This window comes from Zootermopsis nevadensis, unplaced genomic scaffold (genome assembly GCF_977971745.1).
Source record: "Zootermopsis nevadensis isolate Lab colony 2312 unplaced genomic scaffold, Znev_1.0 Znev_ptg000002l, whole genome shotgun sequence".
In the NCBI taxonomy this organism is placed as follows: domain Eukaryota; kingdom Metazoa; phylum Arthropoda; class Insecta; order Blattodea; family Termopsidae; genus Zootermopsis; species Zootermopsis nevadensis.
Window position 1 is genome coordinate 8,231,111 of NW_028259134.1, and position 16,214 is coordinate 8,247,324.

At 37.5% G+C, this 16,214-nt stretch overlaps 1 long non-coding RNA gene across 2 annotated transcripts in view; it reads left to right on the forward strand.

Annotated features, from left to right (window-relative positions):
* Nucleotides 1-16,214, forward strand: part of LOC147875058 (uncharacterized) — a 256,461-nt gene that overhangs the window by 79,204 nt on the left and 161,043 nt on the right. Inside the window, exon 3 of one of the 2 annotated variants that reach the window (XR_015537337.1) lies at nt 8,484-8,882. The exons of the other annotated variant lie outside the window; for it this stretch is intronic. This is a non-coding gene — a long non-coding RNA (uncharacterized LOC147875058). Of the gene's footprint in view, nt 1-8,483; nt 8,883-16,214 lie in introns of those variants that run through there. 2 annotated transcript variants of the gene reach the window in all.

Below are 16,214 nucleotides of genomic sequence, written 5' to 3' on the forward strand. Positions count from 1 at the left end.
AAACCGACATTCATGTGGCTATTATTACTATGCAGCTAAATATTGCAATTAATATGAAGACTGACATACGAAGCAATAGTTAATATCTGTAAATGTTAAAAAAACTTGTACCTAAATTTAGTTAAAAGTTATCAAAAGTTAAATTTTTCTCCGCGTCATCCGCTGAAATTGATGAGGATTACTAGTCAGTGGTAAAGAATTTGGTAAAATTTTCAACTTTTTGGATTAAGAAGTTCGATATTCTTGAAATACATTAATCTAATCCCAGTGGCCTCACATTTGAGTCGTTCAATTCCAGCTGCAGGTAAATCGTAGATGTTTGCAGTTTTGAGCAACACAATACTTTAAGATTTTCGTTTCGTAGTGGAACTAGAAATGCTCTAAGCTTTCCGATGAAGGCGTAAGAGGTTGTTATATAAAATTTCCGCAAAAGTTAACCGATATTTCAAATTCAACTATTTATCAATACGAAAGTATAGGACAACGAAACACCTTTTAACCTACGAATAACGGTTAATTTTTTGTTGCACATTGAAACGCCCTATTTCTATATAAATTACGTCTGTAACTCTTACACTGAATTTTCTATGTTAATTTGTATGAGGAAGGAATATAATTACTGTGTGAGCAAAGTTGTGCTGTTTGAGAATGCATCGTTGCACAGGGACTGCATTTTCTCTTTCTATCGGCATGTCACATGTTACCAACCTTTGCACCATTCAAGTCCTGCGATTTTTGGTAAAGTGTCAGGAAATTATGAATAAATCTGTTAAATCCTACCACATTTGGTACATTTTCGAAACAATTATTTAATACCCGGTTCCAAAAGTGGAGAGAGGACAGTTGATTTCTTGGCCTCCACGTTCACCCGATCTTAGTCATTTGTGTTTCCTACTGAAGATGGGGGTAGTTCCTTTAAGGACAGAAGTGACGTTGGTACATTTTGACTCAGGATACGTTATAGCGCGAAAGTCAACAGCTGAATAACAAACTGTATGTATTCTGAACCTCAGGAATTCATCGGAATGTACTCCCAAAATAAAAAGTTCATACATTTGTCTGTATGTCACAATTGATTTTGTTAACCTCTCTTGTTGCATTTAATGAATAACAAAATTTTAAATCCCGTCTTCCATTTATGGAAGTTATAAAAATATATTTCTTTATTGACGTTTCCAGAACTTCAGTCCACAATTCCTGCCTAATGAATTCTGTACTAAGCCGAGTTTATTATTTGTGTTAACGTTTACTGACATTTTACTTTAACGCTGTTATTAGAAGTTAGTGCATTATAATGTACATGCATGCATGAAACCTTTTGAGTCTGCTGCAGTTTTAATAAAGCAAACATTTAATCCTACTAAGGCGTGAGTTATTATATAGGTTTGTGTTAGTTAATGACTTTTGAATGAAATAAATGTGTATTGACATCTGAGTTTCTTATGAGAGTGAATAAGCCGTTTGTGGTCTGCTGGGTTGTGGTGCTAACGTATAGCCTTCATCTTCAAAGTTTATCCTGAAGATTGAGGCGATGTATTCCTTCGAAATATTGGCAACCACCTGCGAGATTTTCAGGCGTCACAACCCAGAAGATCACGATAGACTCAAGTTCACTTTGTTTCAATCTCAAAGAACTGTTCTCGCAAAAAATTCCCGCTTTCATTGTTATTTAATTTGAAAACGTGGTGTTACAGTAGTGGTTGATTTAATATTACATAATAGTAAGGACGACTAGAAAGATAACAGAATTTTTCAATCTTTTAAATACAGTTTGTGCTATATGCCGAGAGTATAAGACGCTCTTTCACAAAAGGTAAATAGTGACTTCATATTTCATTTTTTAAATATGGAGCAACCGTCCAATAGTAACCTCAAATAAGTCACATGACCAGGAACTCGTCGGTGTTCACCCGCGCCTGACCTCCCCACCACAACAGCAGCAGCAGCTTTTAGACCAGTTTCGATTACCTGAAAGTCTTCATGCTGAAGGTGCGTTGTGCAGAATAAACTTTGCCAGAAGAATGAGGCCGACATTGCCATAAAAAGAATACCATCCACCCAGCATACCCCACAGTTCAGGTATTAAATTGAAAGACAAGGAGAACAGGGAACAATTCAGACAACTTGGCACTCAACTTCTACGCTAATCTCAACGTGTTCCAGTATCGTGTGTTGGATGGGCATTGTGCTTTCAAAGCAGTTACTGTCTTTAGTTATTTAAGACTGCTCCTACGCTGCTGTCCATAACAGTTTGACCCATTGTTTAGCACGAAAGACAGTTGCAGACTTCTGTGCTCTGGAATGAATTATCGTCGAAGTTTTCAGAAACTGGTTATCACAAGGAAGTTACAGCCTTATACTAGCGTAACGGTAAAATGGTAAAGTTGTTCCATGCCCCAACCACCAAGTCAGGGAGGTGTGTAGGGGCATGGAGGTGAAGTCCACACGTTTTAGGTCTATACATTAGATCAAGGATCACGAACTGTATTTTCACGGGTACTAACGTTCCTGCGGAACTGTCAATGAGACATTTTTCTTAAGCAGCTGATGGAGTTCCGTCAGTACGTATGATCTACATTTCCTTATAATTTGACATGGTTATAAATATATAAAGACGTTTACGTAATGGCCTTTTAATTGTAATAGAGAAGTGTTTTTAATCGCGCGCAGGTTTATTATTTATAAACGCATATGGTGTCCGTCACCAAATGAAATATCCTCCTAATTGCTGTGACTCATGAAAGTTTGGCGACTTCTGTGTTAGATGGAGATGATGGTTAGCTACACGCCTCTGCCATTTTATTCCTAGACAACTATGGGCTACTATATAAAGACAAACGTTTCGAGAACCATCTTTGTCCTCGTCCTCAGGATACTCAGAGTTTCTTGAGGACGAGGACGAAGATGGTTCTCGAAACGTTGGTGTTTTCTTCATTAAGCCACCTTACACGGCTGGTAGCCCAAGAAGAATTTGTTATACATAGTATCCGTGAAAGTTTCATATCTTACAAATCCTGTTTCTGTCATGAATGAATCCAGGCTATTCCACCACGCATCTTTAATGACTCAGATTTTTGTACATTGGTACCTATAACTTTTATTGGATACACTTCGATGCGAAATTAAACATTTACTTAAGCCTCGAAATAAATCAGTAAAAAAGTTGGTTTTCAAATGCTACGCTAAATTTACACTTCCTATCAAATTTTTACAATCGAATTTCAATAAAAAAGTCATCAAATTCCAAAAAAATTGTTCAGATGAATTAAGCTTGGTCAAGTTACAAGCATTTCTGACTATCTTGTTTTATAAGCGTCGTATAACCCGTCAAAGTTCATGGGAATGAAACTTCTTTGTACTGAACAATAAAGCAAAACAATAAGCATTATTTTTACAAATATCTTTCAAAGTACAACATTTATAAACTGTCTCTGTAAAGTAAATTACGTGTGAAAACATCTTCATGGCGACTGAAGCCACATTCCAGCCAAAAGACCTTCCGTCTGACTCCATACTTCTGCCAAACGCAGACCCTACCAAAAGCGCCACCATAGCTTCGTTTGAATTTTCTTTCACCAGAGTCGCCACCGGCAGAATTTATTTTCCGCATCGCACGAACGGCGCACAGTACAGTCAAGTCGTAAATCTACGACATGGGAACGCCAGTTTTACTTCTACTCCGAAGGCTACGGATTTTTATCACCCTTAAAAATCCATCGACCTCGGCCGGGATTGAACCCACGAATCGCTAACCACTAGTCCACCGAGGGCGACGGGCGTTAGGTTAGGTTGGGCAAATAAAGAAAACCTACAACAAATTTAGTCTACCCTAGATTTCTCGTTAAAACGCTCGTAACAAAAACAAACAGGTAACAAATAGAAAATAAGCGATAGGCATTAATAACTCGTATCTTGATTAATTCTGCATATCATTGCAAAATCGCGAGCAAAATGAAACTCTTTAAAAAGCGAAATGTTACAAGCAGCATGCATATATATATTAATATATATTTTTAATTATATTCTTTAGGTCTGTGATAAGTACAAAGTTGGCACGTATTTTACATTATTTTTAAAATTCGTACTAGTCAAAATAATCTTTGCAAGCTTGTGCAACGTTTCAAAGAAAATACTCTACGACTGTACTGAAATCAGTGTTTTATTACTAACTATTACAAATTCTTAATTGTAGTTCATTAATACCGGAGTTGTGTTAAAGGGCCATTATGTAAGCTTAATATTTAAATTAAATTTATTTCTTATAAACTGGTTTCTTCATATGAGATATATTATGGATATTGTGCTTCATACACCACTGTTGTATAATACATGAGTGTTTAATTTCAGTAATCACAAAGTACAGAATGGCCAAAGAGTCACGCAACTGATTACTGGAAAATTTTATCATCTTTGTTAAAAATTTTAAATTTGAAACAAAAGATAATTTTTATATTATTAGGAATGTGTACAGCGTTCAGCGACACAGTCATTCACACAATTCCTCATGTCTGATGCAACCCAGTGAAATTTCTGTAGTGACAGTAATTCACCAGACGACATATTGTAGATCTGTTTGGCACAGGAGATTCGGGAAATGTATGCCTAAACTCTTTCTTGCAAGTTAACTAAGATCGAGATTCAAGTTTGTGTTTGACAGTGAACACTCGTTGCACTTGTGTAAAAGACATCATTCCACTTGACTGTTTGAAGACATTTGACGGACTCGTTCGAGCAGGTTCCAAAATGATATGACCTATTTGAGCTCTTGTACAATCACTACGATATTGTATTATATTAATCCAAACGTATTATATTGAATTGCAAATATAAATAAAGATGTATTAATGGGTTATGTGAATTTTCAAGCACCCGTACATATGCCAGCCAAGATAAGTCTAAATATCATTACCAGAAAAATAAGTTTAGTATAAAGCAAATAGTACTATTAGAGTGACTACTTAAAGGTGGTTTTGTCCCCAAATTACAGTGTAGGTGGCTAACTCCATTGAAAATAATGCTTCATAAGAAGCTTCTTGTTATTCAGCTAATCTAAAGCATTTCCCTCCTGTTATGGAGCCAGAAACTCATAAGAGTCCGCCATTTAACCTTAATCAAAACAAGATGAATTCGGTCTACAACTTTATAATTGAATTAATTATATTTATTTTAATATTATCCTCCCGCTTATGTTTGCCAATCTGTTTATTGTGTTCAGAAATTTCGGCTGAAACCTTGCATACATTTATCATCTTCCCATGCGCCTTGCATATCCCATGATTTAATTCAGTGTAATCAAGTTTGATTCTTGAATTATAAGCTAGTGATGACATTCCAAATGAGTACTGTAAATTAGGTTAGGTTTCGAATGGTAGCGTGATTCTTAGTAATGAATTTGAAACGATGTTGAATACAACGATCGTGCCCCACTTCAAGGCAATCAGTACTTGCATAGAGTATCTGTAGATATCTGGTCTTCTGATGGAGGTTCGAACAAGGGATTGGTTACTTACGAATCAGGAATTATTACCACTCGAATAGGATGTTTATTACTGCAGGTCTTCCTTTACAGCATGAATACTCTCGGAACGTTGTTGTAGATGGCAGTAAAACAATAAGTTCTACTTGTCTAAAGTGTTTCCGGTATTGGTTGGGACACCTGAGGGGAGGAGACCGCTGGGGAGACCTAGACGTAGATGGCGGATAATGTCAGGCGGGATCTATGGGAGATAGGAGTTGAAGGAGACTGGATTTTGTTGGCCCAGGACAGGGTCCGGTTGAGGGCTTTGGTTAATTCGGTGATGAACCTTCGGGTACGGTAAGCCATCTAGTTAGTTAGTTAGTTAGATGCTGATACTCCATTCTGCCATGGTGAGTGCGCACCTTAAACCCTCTCCAGGTTTATACTTGAGAGGCGTGAATCATATGTCGGTTGAGCTGACCTCACAAAACTTGAACCAAACCGCGGACTGCAGCAAGGCATGAATTGCAGTGACCGAGCTGGCAAGTAGAGTGGAAACATTGCACGTATCGAACAGGTTCATCGAGACACTCCCAGAGGATACGGAGTGCAAACGGAAATGAAATTAAACGTAACTGTTTTATCTTAATACTAAACTCAATTCATGCATGAGAAGCGAAATATCGATTTCATGTTGACGCACCAACCACGTCCCAGGGACGACTGTATGTTGGTTTTTCACACCTGTTACAAATGGTTAATAATATGTCAACCACAATACCAAATCCTTACAAAACAAATAGACCTATTTTAGTTTCTTACACGGAAATTTGCTATATTTAATTTTAATATTAGATTGATCATCTCCTTGCTTCCAGTCTTGGACACCTCGAAAAACCAAATCGCTTTTTCATTTTCTACACGAGACATTATGTATATTGTCGTTTTTTGTTGTGCTGTGTTATTAATGTAGGGGCCGTGTAATGTCCAAGGAGTTCTACATTTTTTTAATAATTCTAGTACCTCAGAATTAATTCTGATTGAAACAGGTCCAAGGTTAGTCCATGTGAATGGAGGGGGAGTTCTAATATCGGATTCAATGAATGCATCGAATCGAAAGTCGCTTCAGCAAAATACAGGAGGACTGGAATGTCGACGGTAGAAGGTTAAAATGTGGAAATGTGTGTCACAATTAGGCTTATTAGGCCATAAAAAATTCCTTCCTGACCATTTACATTCACCAATCACATGTTAATTCTCCGAGACTTCTCCCATTGGAAAAACCTATAACCTAAAGCAATAAATATAAAGACTATTTGGTCACATACTAATTAACTAACTAACTGGATGGGTTATGGAAACGGAAGTTTCATCACCGAACTCACCAATGCCCTCCACCGGACCCTGTCCTGGGACAACAAAATCCAGTCTCCTTCTACTCCTGTCTCCCATAGATCCCACCTGACATTATCCTCCCATCTACGTCTAGGTCTCCCCAGCGGTCTCTTCCCCTCAGGCGTCCCAACCAATACCCGGTGCACACCTCTTGCCCCATCTGGGTCACATACTAATTTGTTTAAATACGTGACTCATTAATTCTAATCGTGATTTAAAGAAAATAAAAATTCTTAGGTGTTATGCATATAATGTCCTGGCTTCTTGAATTAATCATACATTATAAGAAATCAAATTAAGTTTTAAAAATGAATCGTGATATTTTGTGCAATGATAATTAATGTTATTTAGACTTAATTTGTGTATTTATGTATTTAAACGTTCTTATAAGCATCGAAGTTCATTACAGATTAATTCTTCAATGACTTAAATGTATAGATCGCTATTTTAGGGGCACACTGTACTTTTTCTGCACACGTATTTAACTCCAATGTAGCTGTACTAATTTATAAGCCTCAAGGCGTGTCCGTATAGAAAAATTATGCACATACCTAAACGAATATGTTGAAGTAGGTATGTGGTCACGTGTTAAATCGTATTTACTTGAAACGCAATTACAAGCTTTTTCCCTTTTGCCTTGCCTCCTACCAGGTGGGGTGTTCGTAAATTATTTTGAGTTCCTACAGCGACATTACATGATGTTATTTTAAACACGGCAGTCATGTCTCATTAGGCTCCTCGTATGTGTTAACGTTTGAACCTTCAACCTGTTGAATTATACAAAACAGTTTTTGTGTTGGTTTGGTAAACCTTTTCTTGTTCTAACGAGACTCAATGTTGCTTCTGTGACCAGTATGATGTTACAGACCGAATTATCTTCCACGATACATATTAACGCCAAGCATACAAAGTGTCAGAACCATTATGGGAACTTCGTTTAAGACAACTTAAACGTTTCGGGGTATTTATTTAGTTCCGCATTTCTACAAATTTTCATTATGTTACTACGCCCGCATCTGTTAATTGAAAGCCATTTAATTGCTTAGTTATTAGGTTATTTATTTATTCGTTAAATTACTTCGTTCGTCATTAAGGTGATAATTCTTTAAGTCTGTCATCGGCATTTATGACAACGCTTAAATAAACTTAGACACTTCGTGGTTTGACAGAAGAAGTGAGAACAGCCACCACCTCGATGTCTGTCATAAATGCCACGTGAAACGCGAGGATATTGAATGTGGGTGTTCTATTGAACTACGACTCGGAACATAAATGCGTTTTTCTTAAACACACTACTATTGTCTTCATCTGAAAATGTATCTGAATATATTTTAATGTTTCCTCTCACATTCAGCTGTAGTCGTATTACAATTTTTAAGTCTGGATTAAGAAACGCAAACAGTGTCTTTGGGTACACAAATACTTTTGTAACACTAACAGAATTTTTTTTCTGTGCAAGGTTCCTATACATTTTATTTTACCAAGGAGTCATTTCGTGGTTCTTTATTCTATTACCATCCTACCTGAGGCTGTGCGATCCTTGACTGCCATGCATATAAAACATTCACACGATGAAAGAAAACGTGATGTGGCATACTGGAAATGGATAAAGTATCTTTGTTTCTCGTAGGGCATCCAGGACACATTTGGGTGATGTTTGGAATCTGGACTGCAGTGGGCGGACCGTCTCGTGAAGTAGCTTAGCTTCTGGTGCCGATCGGCTGGAATGCCCCGCATCCAGTATTTTATAAATGTTGCGTTTCTTGTCATTCCACTGTAGTAGTCATGACAGTTTGCGTGCTGGCCATTAACCTGTTCACGTGATTGTAACTTTTGTGAGAATGCGGTTCACATTATGAATGTTTCTTACGAACCTAAAATAAAAATAATTATTATCCTGTGGTTAAATTCAGGGATGCCATATGTGTAGTATATTAAACAAAGCAGGTGATTGTGGGTATTTTTTGATTATAACCGTGTAGATAGGCTTCAGATAATTTTAAATAAATTCAATGTTTATTCTACTGTATTATTTATGACTATATTATTAATTTCCACAGTCCCACAGTAATATATCCTTACGCGCAATAACCACTTATAATAAATCTTCATTCGCATATGCCACAATATTTCAGTAAACGTTCCTTGTATATGTATAGCACAAGGACCATATTACTTGCGAGTTCTTGGCGCGGGGGTGAAGAGCACGATGATAAGCACTGCGCGCGCATCTACGCCTTTATGTTAACATAATACCCGGCCGTTCCGTGCACCGACCAGGCCGTGCCGAGTGCAACTATCGACGGCACTAGGAAGCTCAGTTAGCAAGTAATCTGGTCCCTACTGCACTTAATTTTGTGTTACTACTATTTTTTTTTTGGAAACAAAAACAATAAAGGATTTTTTTAAAGCAATATCGCTCACAAACAAAGTGTTAAGGGCTTAACACAGAATTAACCATGGCAAGAAAGCTACTCCACGAAAATGGCATGTTTTAGAAAGTTTTGTTCATTTTAAGAACAAATGGCTTTCCCATTAATACCAACCTCAGCATTTACAGGTGAATTATTTAAAGGTTCTAGGTGAAGTGTCAGGTTCTTCAGGAGAGTTAAATCTGTACGAATAATTGAAACTGGTAACAATTTTCGAGGAAAGTCGTAAATTATCAGCGTTGCCCACTCACTTCAAATATTAATTTGTTTTTGATTTTTGGTAGAGTAAATATTAATGGCAGCAGTCTTTGGTTGGGTAGGATGTGCGATAAAGTTCTTTGTTACTTTAATCCCAAACTCAAACGAGACCGTGGAGACTGAGACAGGGAGGTATAAAAATTGCATAAGATATACATAAATCCGTCTTATGATAAATATCGAATTATGGAGGTATAAACGTTACATATAGTATGGAGTAAGCATATATATTACTGCCTAATTATATACATATCGAGGCATGGCAGTAAATCACTACATATGGTGCGGTTTTAATGCTATTGAGAAAACTAAGTTGAGGTTAAGTTGAAATATAGATTTAGAATTTTTAGTGTGTTTATGTTTTATGCAATTATGAAAACGTCATTTTAGCTGATAGGCCTATGTTTTAATTATACTTTAATACAGACCTTGCGGACATATTCGTTTGGATATTATGAAGGTCATCGTTAAAGGATTACTGTAATAATATAATTAATTTCAGGTACAGAATAAGAAATGAAAATTGATTAGTTGTACAATGAATTGTAGCGAAGTGAGGATAAACATGTCAAATATGGGTCAGATAAGAAACAGGCCGTATGAAGAATTTTGCATGCAATTAGTATGTAATTAGTGAAGGCCGAAACATGTTAATGACTAACATGAAATTGTCAGTGACTATGAACGGTTAAGAATATAATATATTTGTTTTTGAATTAAGAAAGCACGGAAATTGATGAAGTTAAAATTGTTGACCTAAAGATTTGGGTGAGTCTAGTATGACTGTCTTGAACTTGAAATATTTCTGGTTTGAATCCGGAAGTGACAAAAGGGACACGACTTTGTTTTTCTCCAGACAAGTTTTGTGAACGCCCTCCTCCCCCCAGTGCTCCTTAACCTTCTAAAGTTCCATTTTGGTCTTTGCACAGGTCATAAAACAGCTGAAACTACTAAACCGGCTTAGTGACACACATGCACATTTTACATAAACATACATCGTTATTGAATAAATAACTTACATTGTATCATAAACGCGAACATCTATGAAACATACTGTACAAAGCACGCGTCAGGTTGACATGGAAATTGCTCACAAGAACCACGTTAACAACGACAAGTAGCTACAGAAGCAGCAGTGAAGTGCATTTCGAAATCACATTTTGGATAGCCTCTCTCCCGACATGACAGACCAAATTAATAAAAGACGGTGCAAAGACGCCACTTGTCTGCCGTTAGTGGTGCCAAGTGCTGGGAAGTCTGGGGCACAAACCTGTTGTCTAAGTGACCCCGTATGCAACTTCGCAGTACGTATGACCCCCCCCCCTCCTCACCCATCTAAGAACTCCACCTCTAATATATTCAGAAAAAATACAAGAGGACAAATTAGGTACATATCTCTTCCTGTTAAGACTTACGCTACGGGTGTGAATTGCCAAGAGATTTCAAACAGAACAATGTGTAATGTCTTATGTCTTTCTGACAGCCATATTAGCTGTGACAGTGTCCCCTAGAATTATGTTTGCCTCGTATATCGCCCTACAAACCTTTGGCCTGTTTAAACTTATTCCAAACACGGAAGTAAATTTTCTGTGATTCATACTGTTAGAGCAAATACGTATTTCAGTTATCATGTATTGTGTTATACTGTTAACTACAATAAATTGAAAATCATTCATGCTAATAAAAGTACAAAATTAAGTAAATCATGTTCATCTACATGTATTGGGTTTTGTGAAATCAAAAACTTTTAGTTGAATCGTTTTATACAGTCACACAGCATCCTTCATGTCTCATTCTTATTTCACCGAGTTCCTAATCCGCAAACTTCATTAGCATTTATGATGTTTTGGTTGATTATGTCGTCACATATAGTGTTCGGCTATCTATTCGTCCACTTGTCTTGTCACTTGAGAGCGATGGTACCAATCTACGTGGTCAGGTAGCACCTTCCAGCGTATCTCGAGAAAGTGGATTTACAGATTAATGGCGATCTGAAACTCAAACAGCGGAAACAACCTGATAATGTTCCGTCAACACATTTGTATCCTTTTAGTCTCGAACATGAGACCTCTACGGAATTTCATCACCTTGCATCCATGCAATTAAACGTTTTACGTAGGACGTTCAGTGATATTGTATGAGGCAGCCTTAAGACGAATATTTAAGAATTGGTAAACGAATAGAAATAAGGGTGAAAAAACGCCCTGACGGCAGTGGGCGCCTCCTACTGGGTCTCTCCGCCAGAAACTAGACTCCGTAATTCTCGAGACAAAAGCCTCTGGAAAGAGGGGTGCTATAAATCGATGGTTGAAATTGTGTCCTCGACCTAATGGGACCACTGTTCTCAAACATATGCACTCTCTCTCTCTCGCAAGATAGACGTTCCATGGACAAATATCACGCTTGCTGGTTTTAGCTGTTTATAATGGCAGTTTAAACTGCATATATGAATACCTGAATAGTTGTATATTCTGAGGAGACAGAAGAATGGTGTTGCCGTCACAGGTTTTACTAATCATCCTGTCCAGAATTGTCCTGCCGAGCCTACATTATAGAGGACTAAATGTCTCCGACAGAACCCGCTCTTGTTAGGCAGCCCACAGAGGTCACAGAACATTGGATGACCAAACATTTCGGGTGGTCTGATGACATATCAGAAGAGTATCTGTGGAGCTGTGGTGTCCAAATTTTGTCGACAGTAGGCCGCATTTTGTCCATGTTGCATACTATATCTTCTGCTGAGTAAGAACATAATCTCGGAGAGTCACTAGCAAAAATCTTGTTCATACCCAAGAAGAACTATCCACAACAACAACAACAACAACAACAACAACAACAACATTGTCATCACTGCAGATTTCTGCATGTTTAGAAGATGCTTACAAATTTATTGCTTAAAAAACTGAAGTCAATCAGAACATTGTCTTCTAACGTGTTCCCCCATTATTAGGACTTGTTCTCTAGACCAGCGTTTCTCAACCTATGGTACGCGTACCATTGATGGTATGCAAGCCAATGTTGAGTGGTACGCGAACTAAAAATAAAATCAAAAGATAACATTAACGTAAAACGTTTTCCCTGAACGCATTTGGTTAGTGGTACATTTTATGTGTTAAATTAGAATTATTGGTACGCCAGCGAAGAATGGTGAGAACCCCTGCTCTAGACCATTTGTATAGTCAGGCGATATGACTTCTTTGATTTCGCACCTGCCCATCGCGGGTACCTTTAAACGTGGTCTTGAATCGATTCCGCGGTAGCCATTATTCGTAACCCAAAATGGCACAGTAAATATCAACCTTTGTACCTAGATATACAGGCCTACATAAAATAGATTCCGCTTTAATCATATGTGATCCAGCAATTTATCGCTTCAACGGAACTTGCTGTCCTCTCTTCTATTCAGTGACTTTTTTCCACGACATTTGTTACCGAAAATTTGTATGAGTTTCTCTATTTCCTCGATATTACTGTAGTTTCAATACAGTGTATTTTTCAGTTGATTTCTGTAGAAAAGTGCAAAGAACGAAGTTCAACTCCATTTGACAAAGAACCTAATAATGTTTTATTTCTTAAAAGGACTCGTTAAGAAGAAGACATTGAAACTGCCTTCTTGTCACTGTAAGAGTCTAGTTTCACATACTGAGATTTCAGGTACTCACGGAGGCGAGTATGAAGAATGTCTTTTGGTTGTCGCGCGGCGTAATCTCGTAGAAGTTTATCGATGTTTCATCACAGGGGCGATGATGATTTGGCACAGAAGTTTTCAAGGATCAACAATGAAAAGACAAAAGAAGAACCTTATAAGTAAGAGGAATTTTTATGACGTCCTAGAAGGAGTAGAGAAGCTTTTAAATCGGTTGTTGACAATTTTCTGGGCAACCACAAAGCGCCCGAGTACAGATAATTTTTAACAAAATGCTTGAAGTTTGGGGTGTGTTATGTGTATGAAAATATACTACATTCATTCTCACTTACAACTTTTTCTAGCAAACTTTGGAGACATCAGCGACAGGCAAGGTGAAATTTATAGCCAAGAAATTTGTGCCATAAAGAAATGATACACGGGAAAATGGAATTTGACTGTGTTGGCTGAATAAAGCTGACAGCTGAAAGAGGTGATTCAGATACGTACAAGGGGAATCAAATAGAAAATAATTTGAACGCGTTAAGTGTAAATGTATATTTTCCATTTATCTTATGTATTGTAACACTAAATAATGGTGAAAAACTTTTTACAGGTTTATTTTTCCTTTCATATGTTTAATGTTACCCAGGATAAATGCAAATAAACATTTACCATTAAATTATCTCTGTCAGATGTGTAACATTATAGTAGATAAAATCATTTATATTTTTAAATATAAAAAATATTATGTACTTACTTCTCAAAAGTCCTACGTAGTACAGAACGTTTGCCAAACTTGGAGTCAGAGGCTCGATCAATAAAGTGCATCAAATATAAATTACAGAGCAAAAGAGAGTTAATTTCTTCCACTGTTATTATAACACATTCCCCAAACAAGATGTAAATACATATGATCGCTTGCAGCCAAAGTCAATTTATCAAGGAGTTTGGTATAACGGAAACACACTAGACTGTTCGGGGATGCCCAGTTGGAACCTTGGCCAAGCTATCTCCTATCCTGAATGAGGGTTTTTCCTCAGTCTCTCCAGTCAAATGGAGAAATATTTTATTTATTTTATAGTTTGGGGTCCGCAGTGGCCGCGCGGTCTGAGGCATGGGCCTTGTGCCGCTTGGTCGCTGGGACCGTGAGTTCGAATTCCACTCAAGCCATGGATGTTGTGTTGTTCTGTCCTGTGTACAGGTAGAGGCCTTGCGACGGGCCGATCCCTCGTCCAAGGAGTCCTACCGAATGTCTATAGATCAAACCAACGAAAAGTTGGGACCCGTAACAGGGTACCGGAAAATGTATAAACATTGTTAAACCGGAAATATATATATTATAGTTTACTTAACAACAACTTTTAGTAGATCAGACTATACAGCGTCGAATGATGACAGTGAATAATGAGTTGGAAAGAATTTGTAATGAAGCAGTCGTAGCCAAATGAATGGCATAAAAATTTCACCAAACAGTCCACGGGGAATTCATTACAAATTATTGTCTGCCTACTTTTCATGGCAATATCTTTGTTTATTCGATGCTGTTTAACGTATACATTTGTAGTTGTGCCGTAGAATGAGGTAATGTAACGAAATATATCAGAATTAAAAATTTTCTTCAAGGAGTCGCACTTTGGACATCACTGTTTCGGTTGGTTCTAGAGAAAACCAAACAGTCTCCGGAGATAACCTCACCTTTGGTCCTTGATTTGTTCACAACGTAATACTAAAAATATGTTGTTCGTGCATCCGAACAGGCAACGATTCCTTTTAGGTTCACTGTGTGTCAAGGGCCTTAGATGACGCAGAAAAACTACAGCTCTTCGTTTCCTGGTTGGTGGTAGTCGGCACTGTTATAAAAAACATCCCGACAAGTAGAAACTCGATTCTAAACTGACCAGAAGGTTACAAGTTCCACAAAACCGTCTTTTTGTTTTGTACTCTTCAGTGAGGTCAATTGTATTCGTCGAGGAATAAAAATTTACAGATAGTAGAATTTGAGGTTCTCATGGCGGCGAGTGTGAAGATGGCTGTCTTCTTGGTTTTACCGCTTCGTAGAACGATGCCCTGATGATGGAGGCAGAAAAAGGCCTCTGAAACGTTGGTAAACTCCTACCAGACTACACCCTAATAATATATTGATGAAAAGCGCAAATTTTGAAATCACTCAGTCCCCCCCTTATCACTTCTTCCCACTATACGCCCTGCTCTCAATCACATTTAAATTGTGTTCTTCCTTCTGTTTGAAAGAACATGTTTCACAACCATACAAATCAACAGGTAAAATTATAGTTTTGTGTATTATATTGTTTACGTTTTATAGAGCAGACAGGAAGACAGAATATCCTGAAGTACGTGGTAACATTTCTGGAATTTAGTCTTCACTTAATTTCCTTGTGAATGCAATTCATATTTCTTGACGTCCATCCCGTACAACTGAAGTTGGTCAAATTTTTAAACTTTTAATTAGCTGTCTTTATATAAGTCTAATAATGTGCAGTAGCTGCTTAGGCATGTGAAAATGAGGCCAGCAGTCAAGCTAGTCGGCTTTGGCTCTCTGAAGCTGTTACGCCACGGAAAATGTGCAGTAGTCTGGTGACGAGACGTTAACATGTTCTAAGCCAACTTCCTTACTAGCGCCTAAAACCTTCTGAGGTTTTACTTATAATATTTGTTTTCTCCTAATAAATTTAAAATATCAGCGTAATCCAAAAGCCGACGTGTAAAAACTAATTCGTATCATATTTTTTTTAACTTCCTGATGGAATGTTCTAGAGCAAAAAAGGAAAAACTGATAACAAAATATTGCCTGTTTCAGACCACTGTAAATAGGAAATGTACGGACAAATGTCTATCTGTGCAGACTTTTACTGTAGGTATAGTTTAAACACACTGCAAGCAACCTGATTAGTTTCCTTGATATGAAGCACAGACGATGTTCATAACAAGTCAGCACTGGAAACGTCGGATACGTGCAAGCTAGAGAGCAGCGTAGTTGAACATAGCAGAGATGCAGTGAGTGAGGATTCGTGAAATACGACTG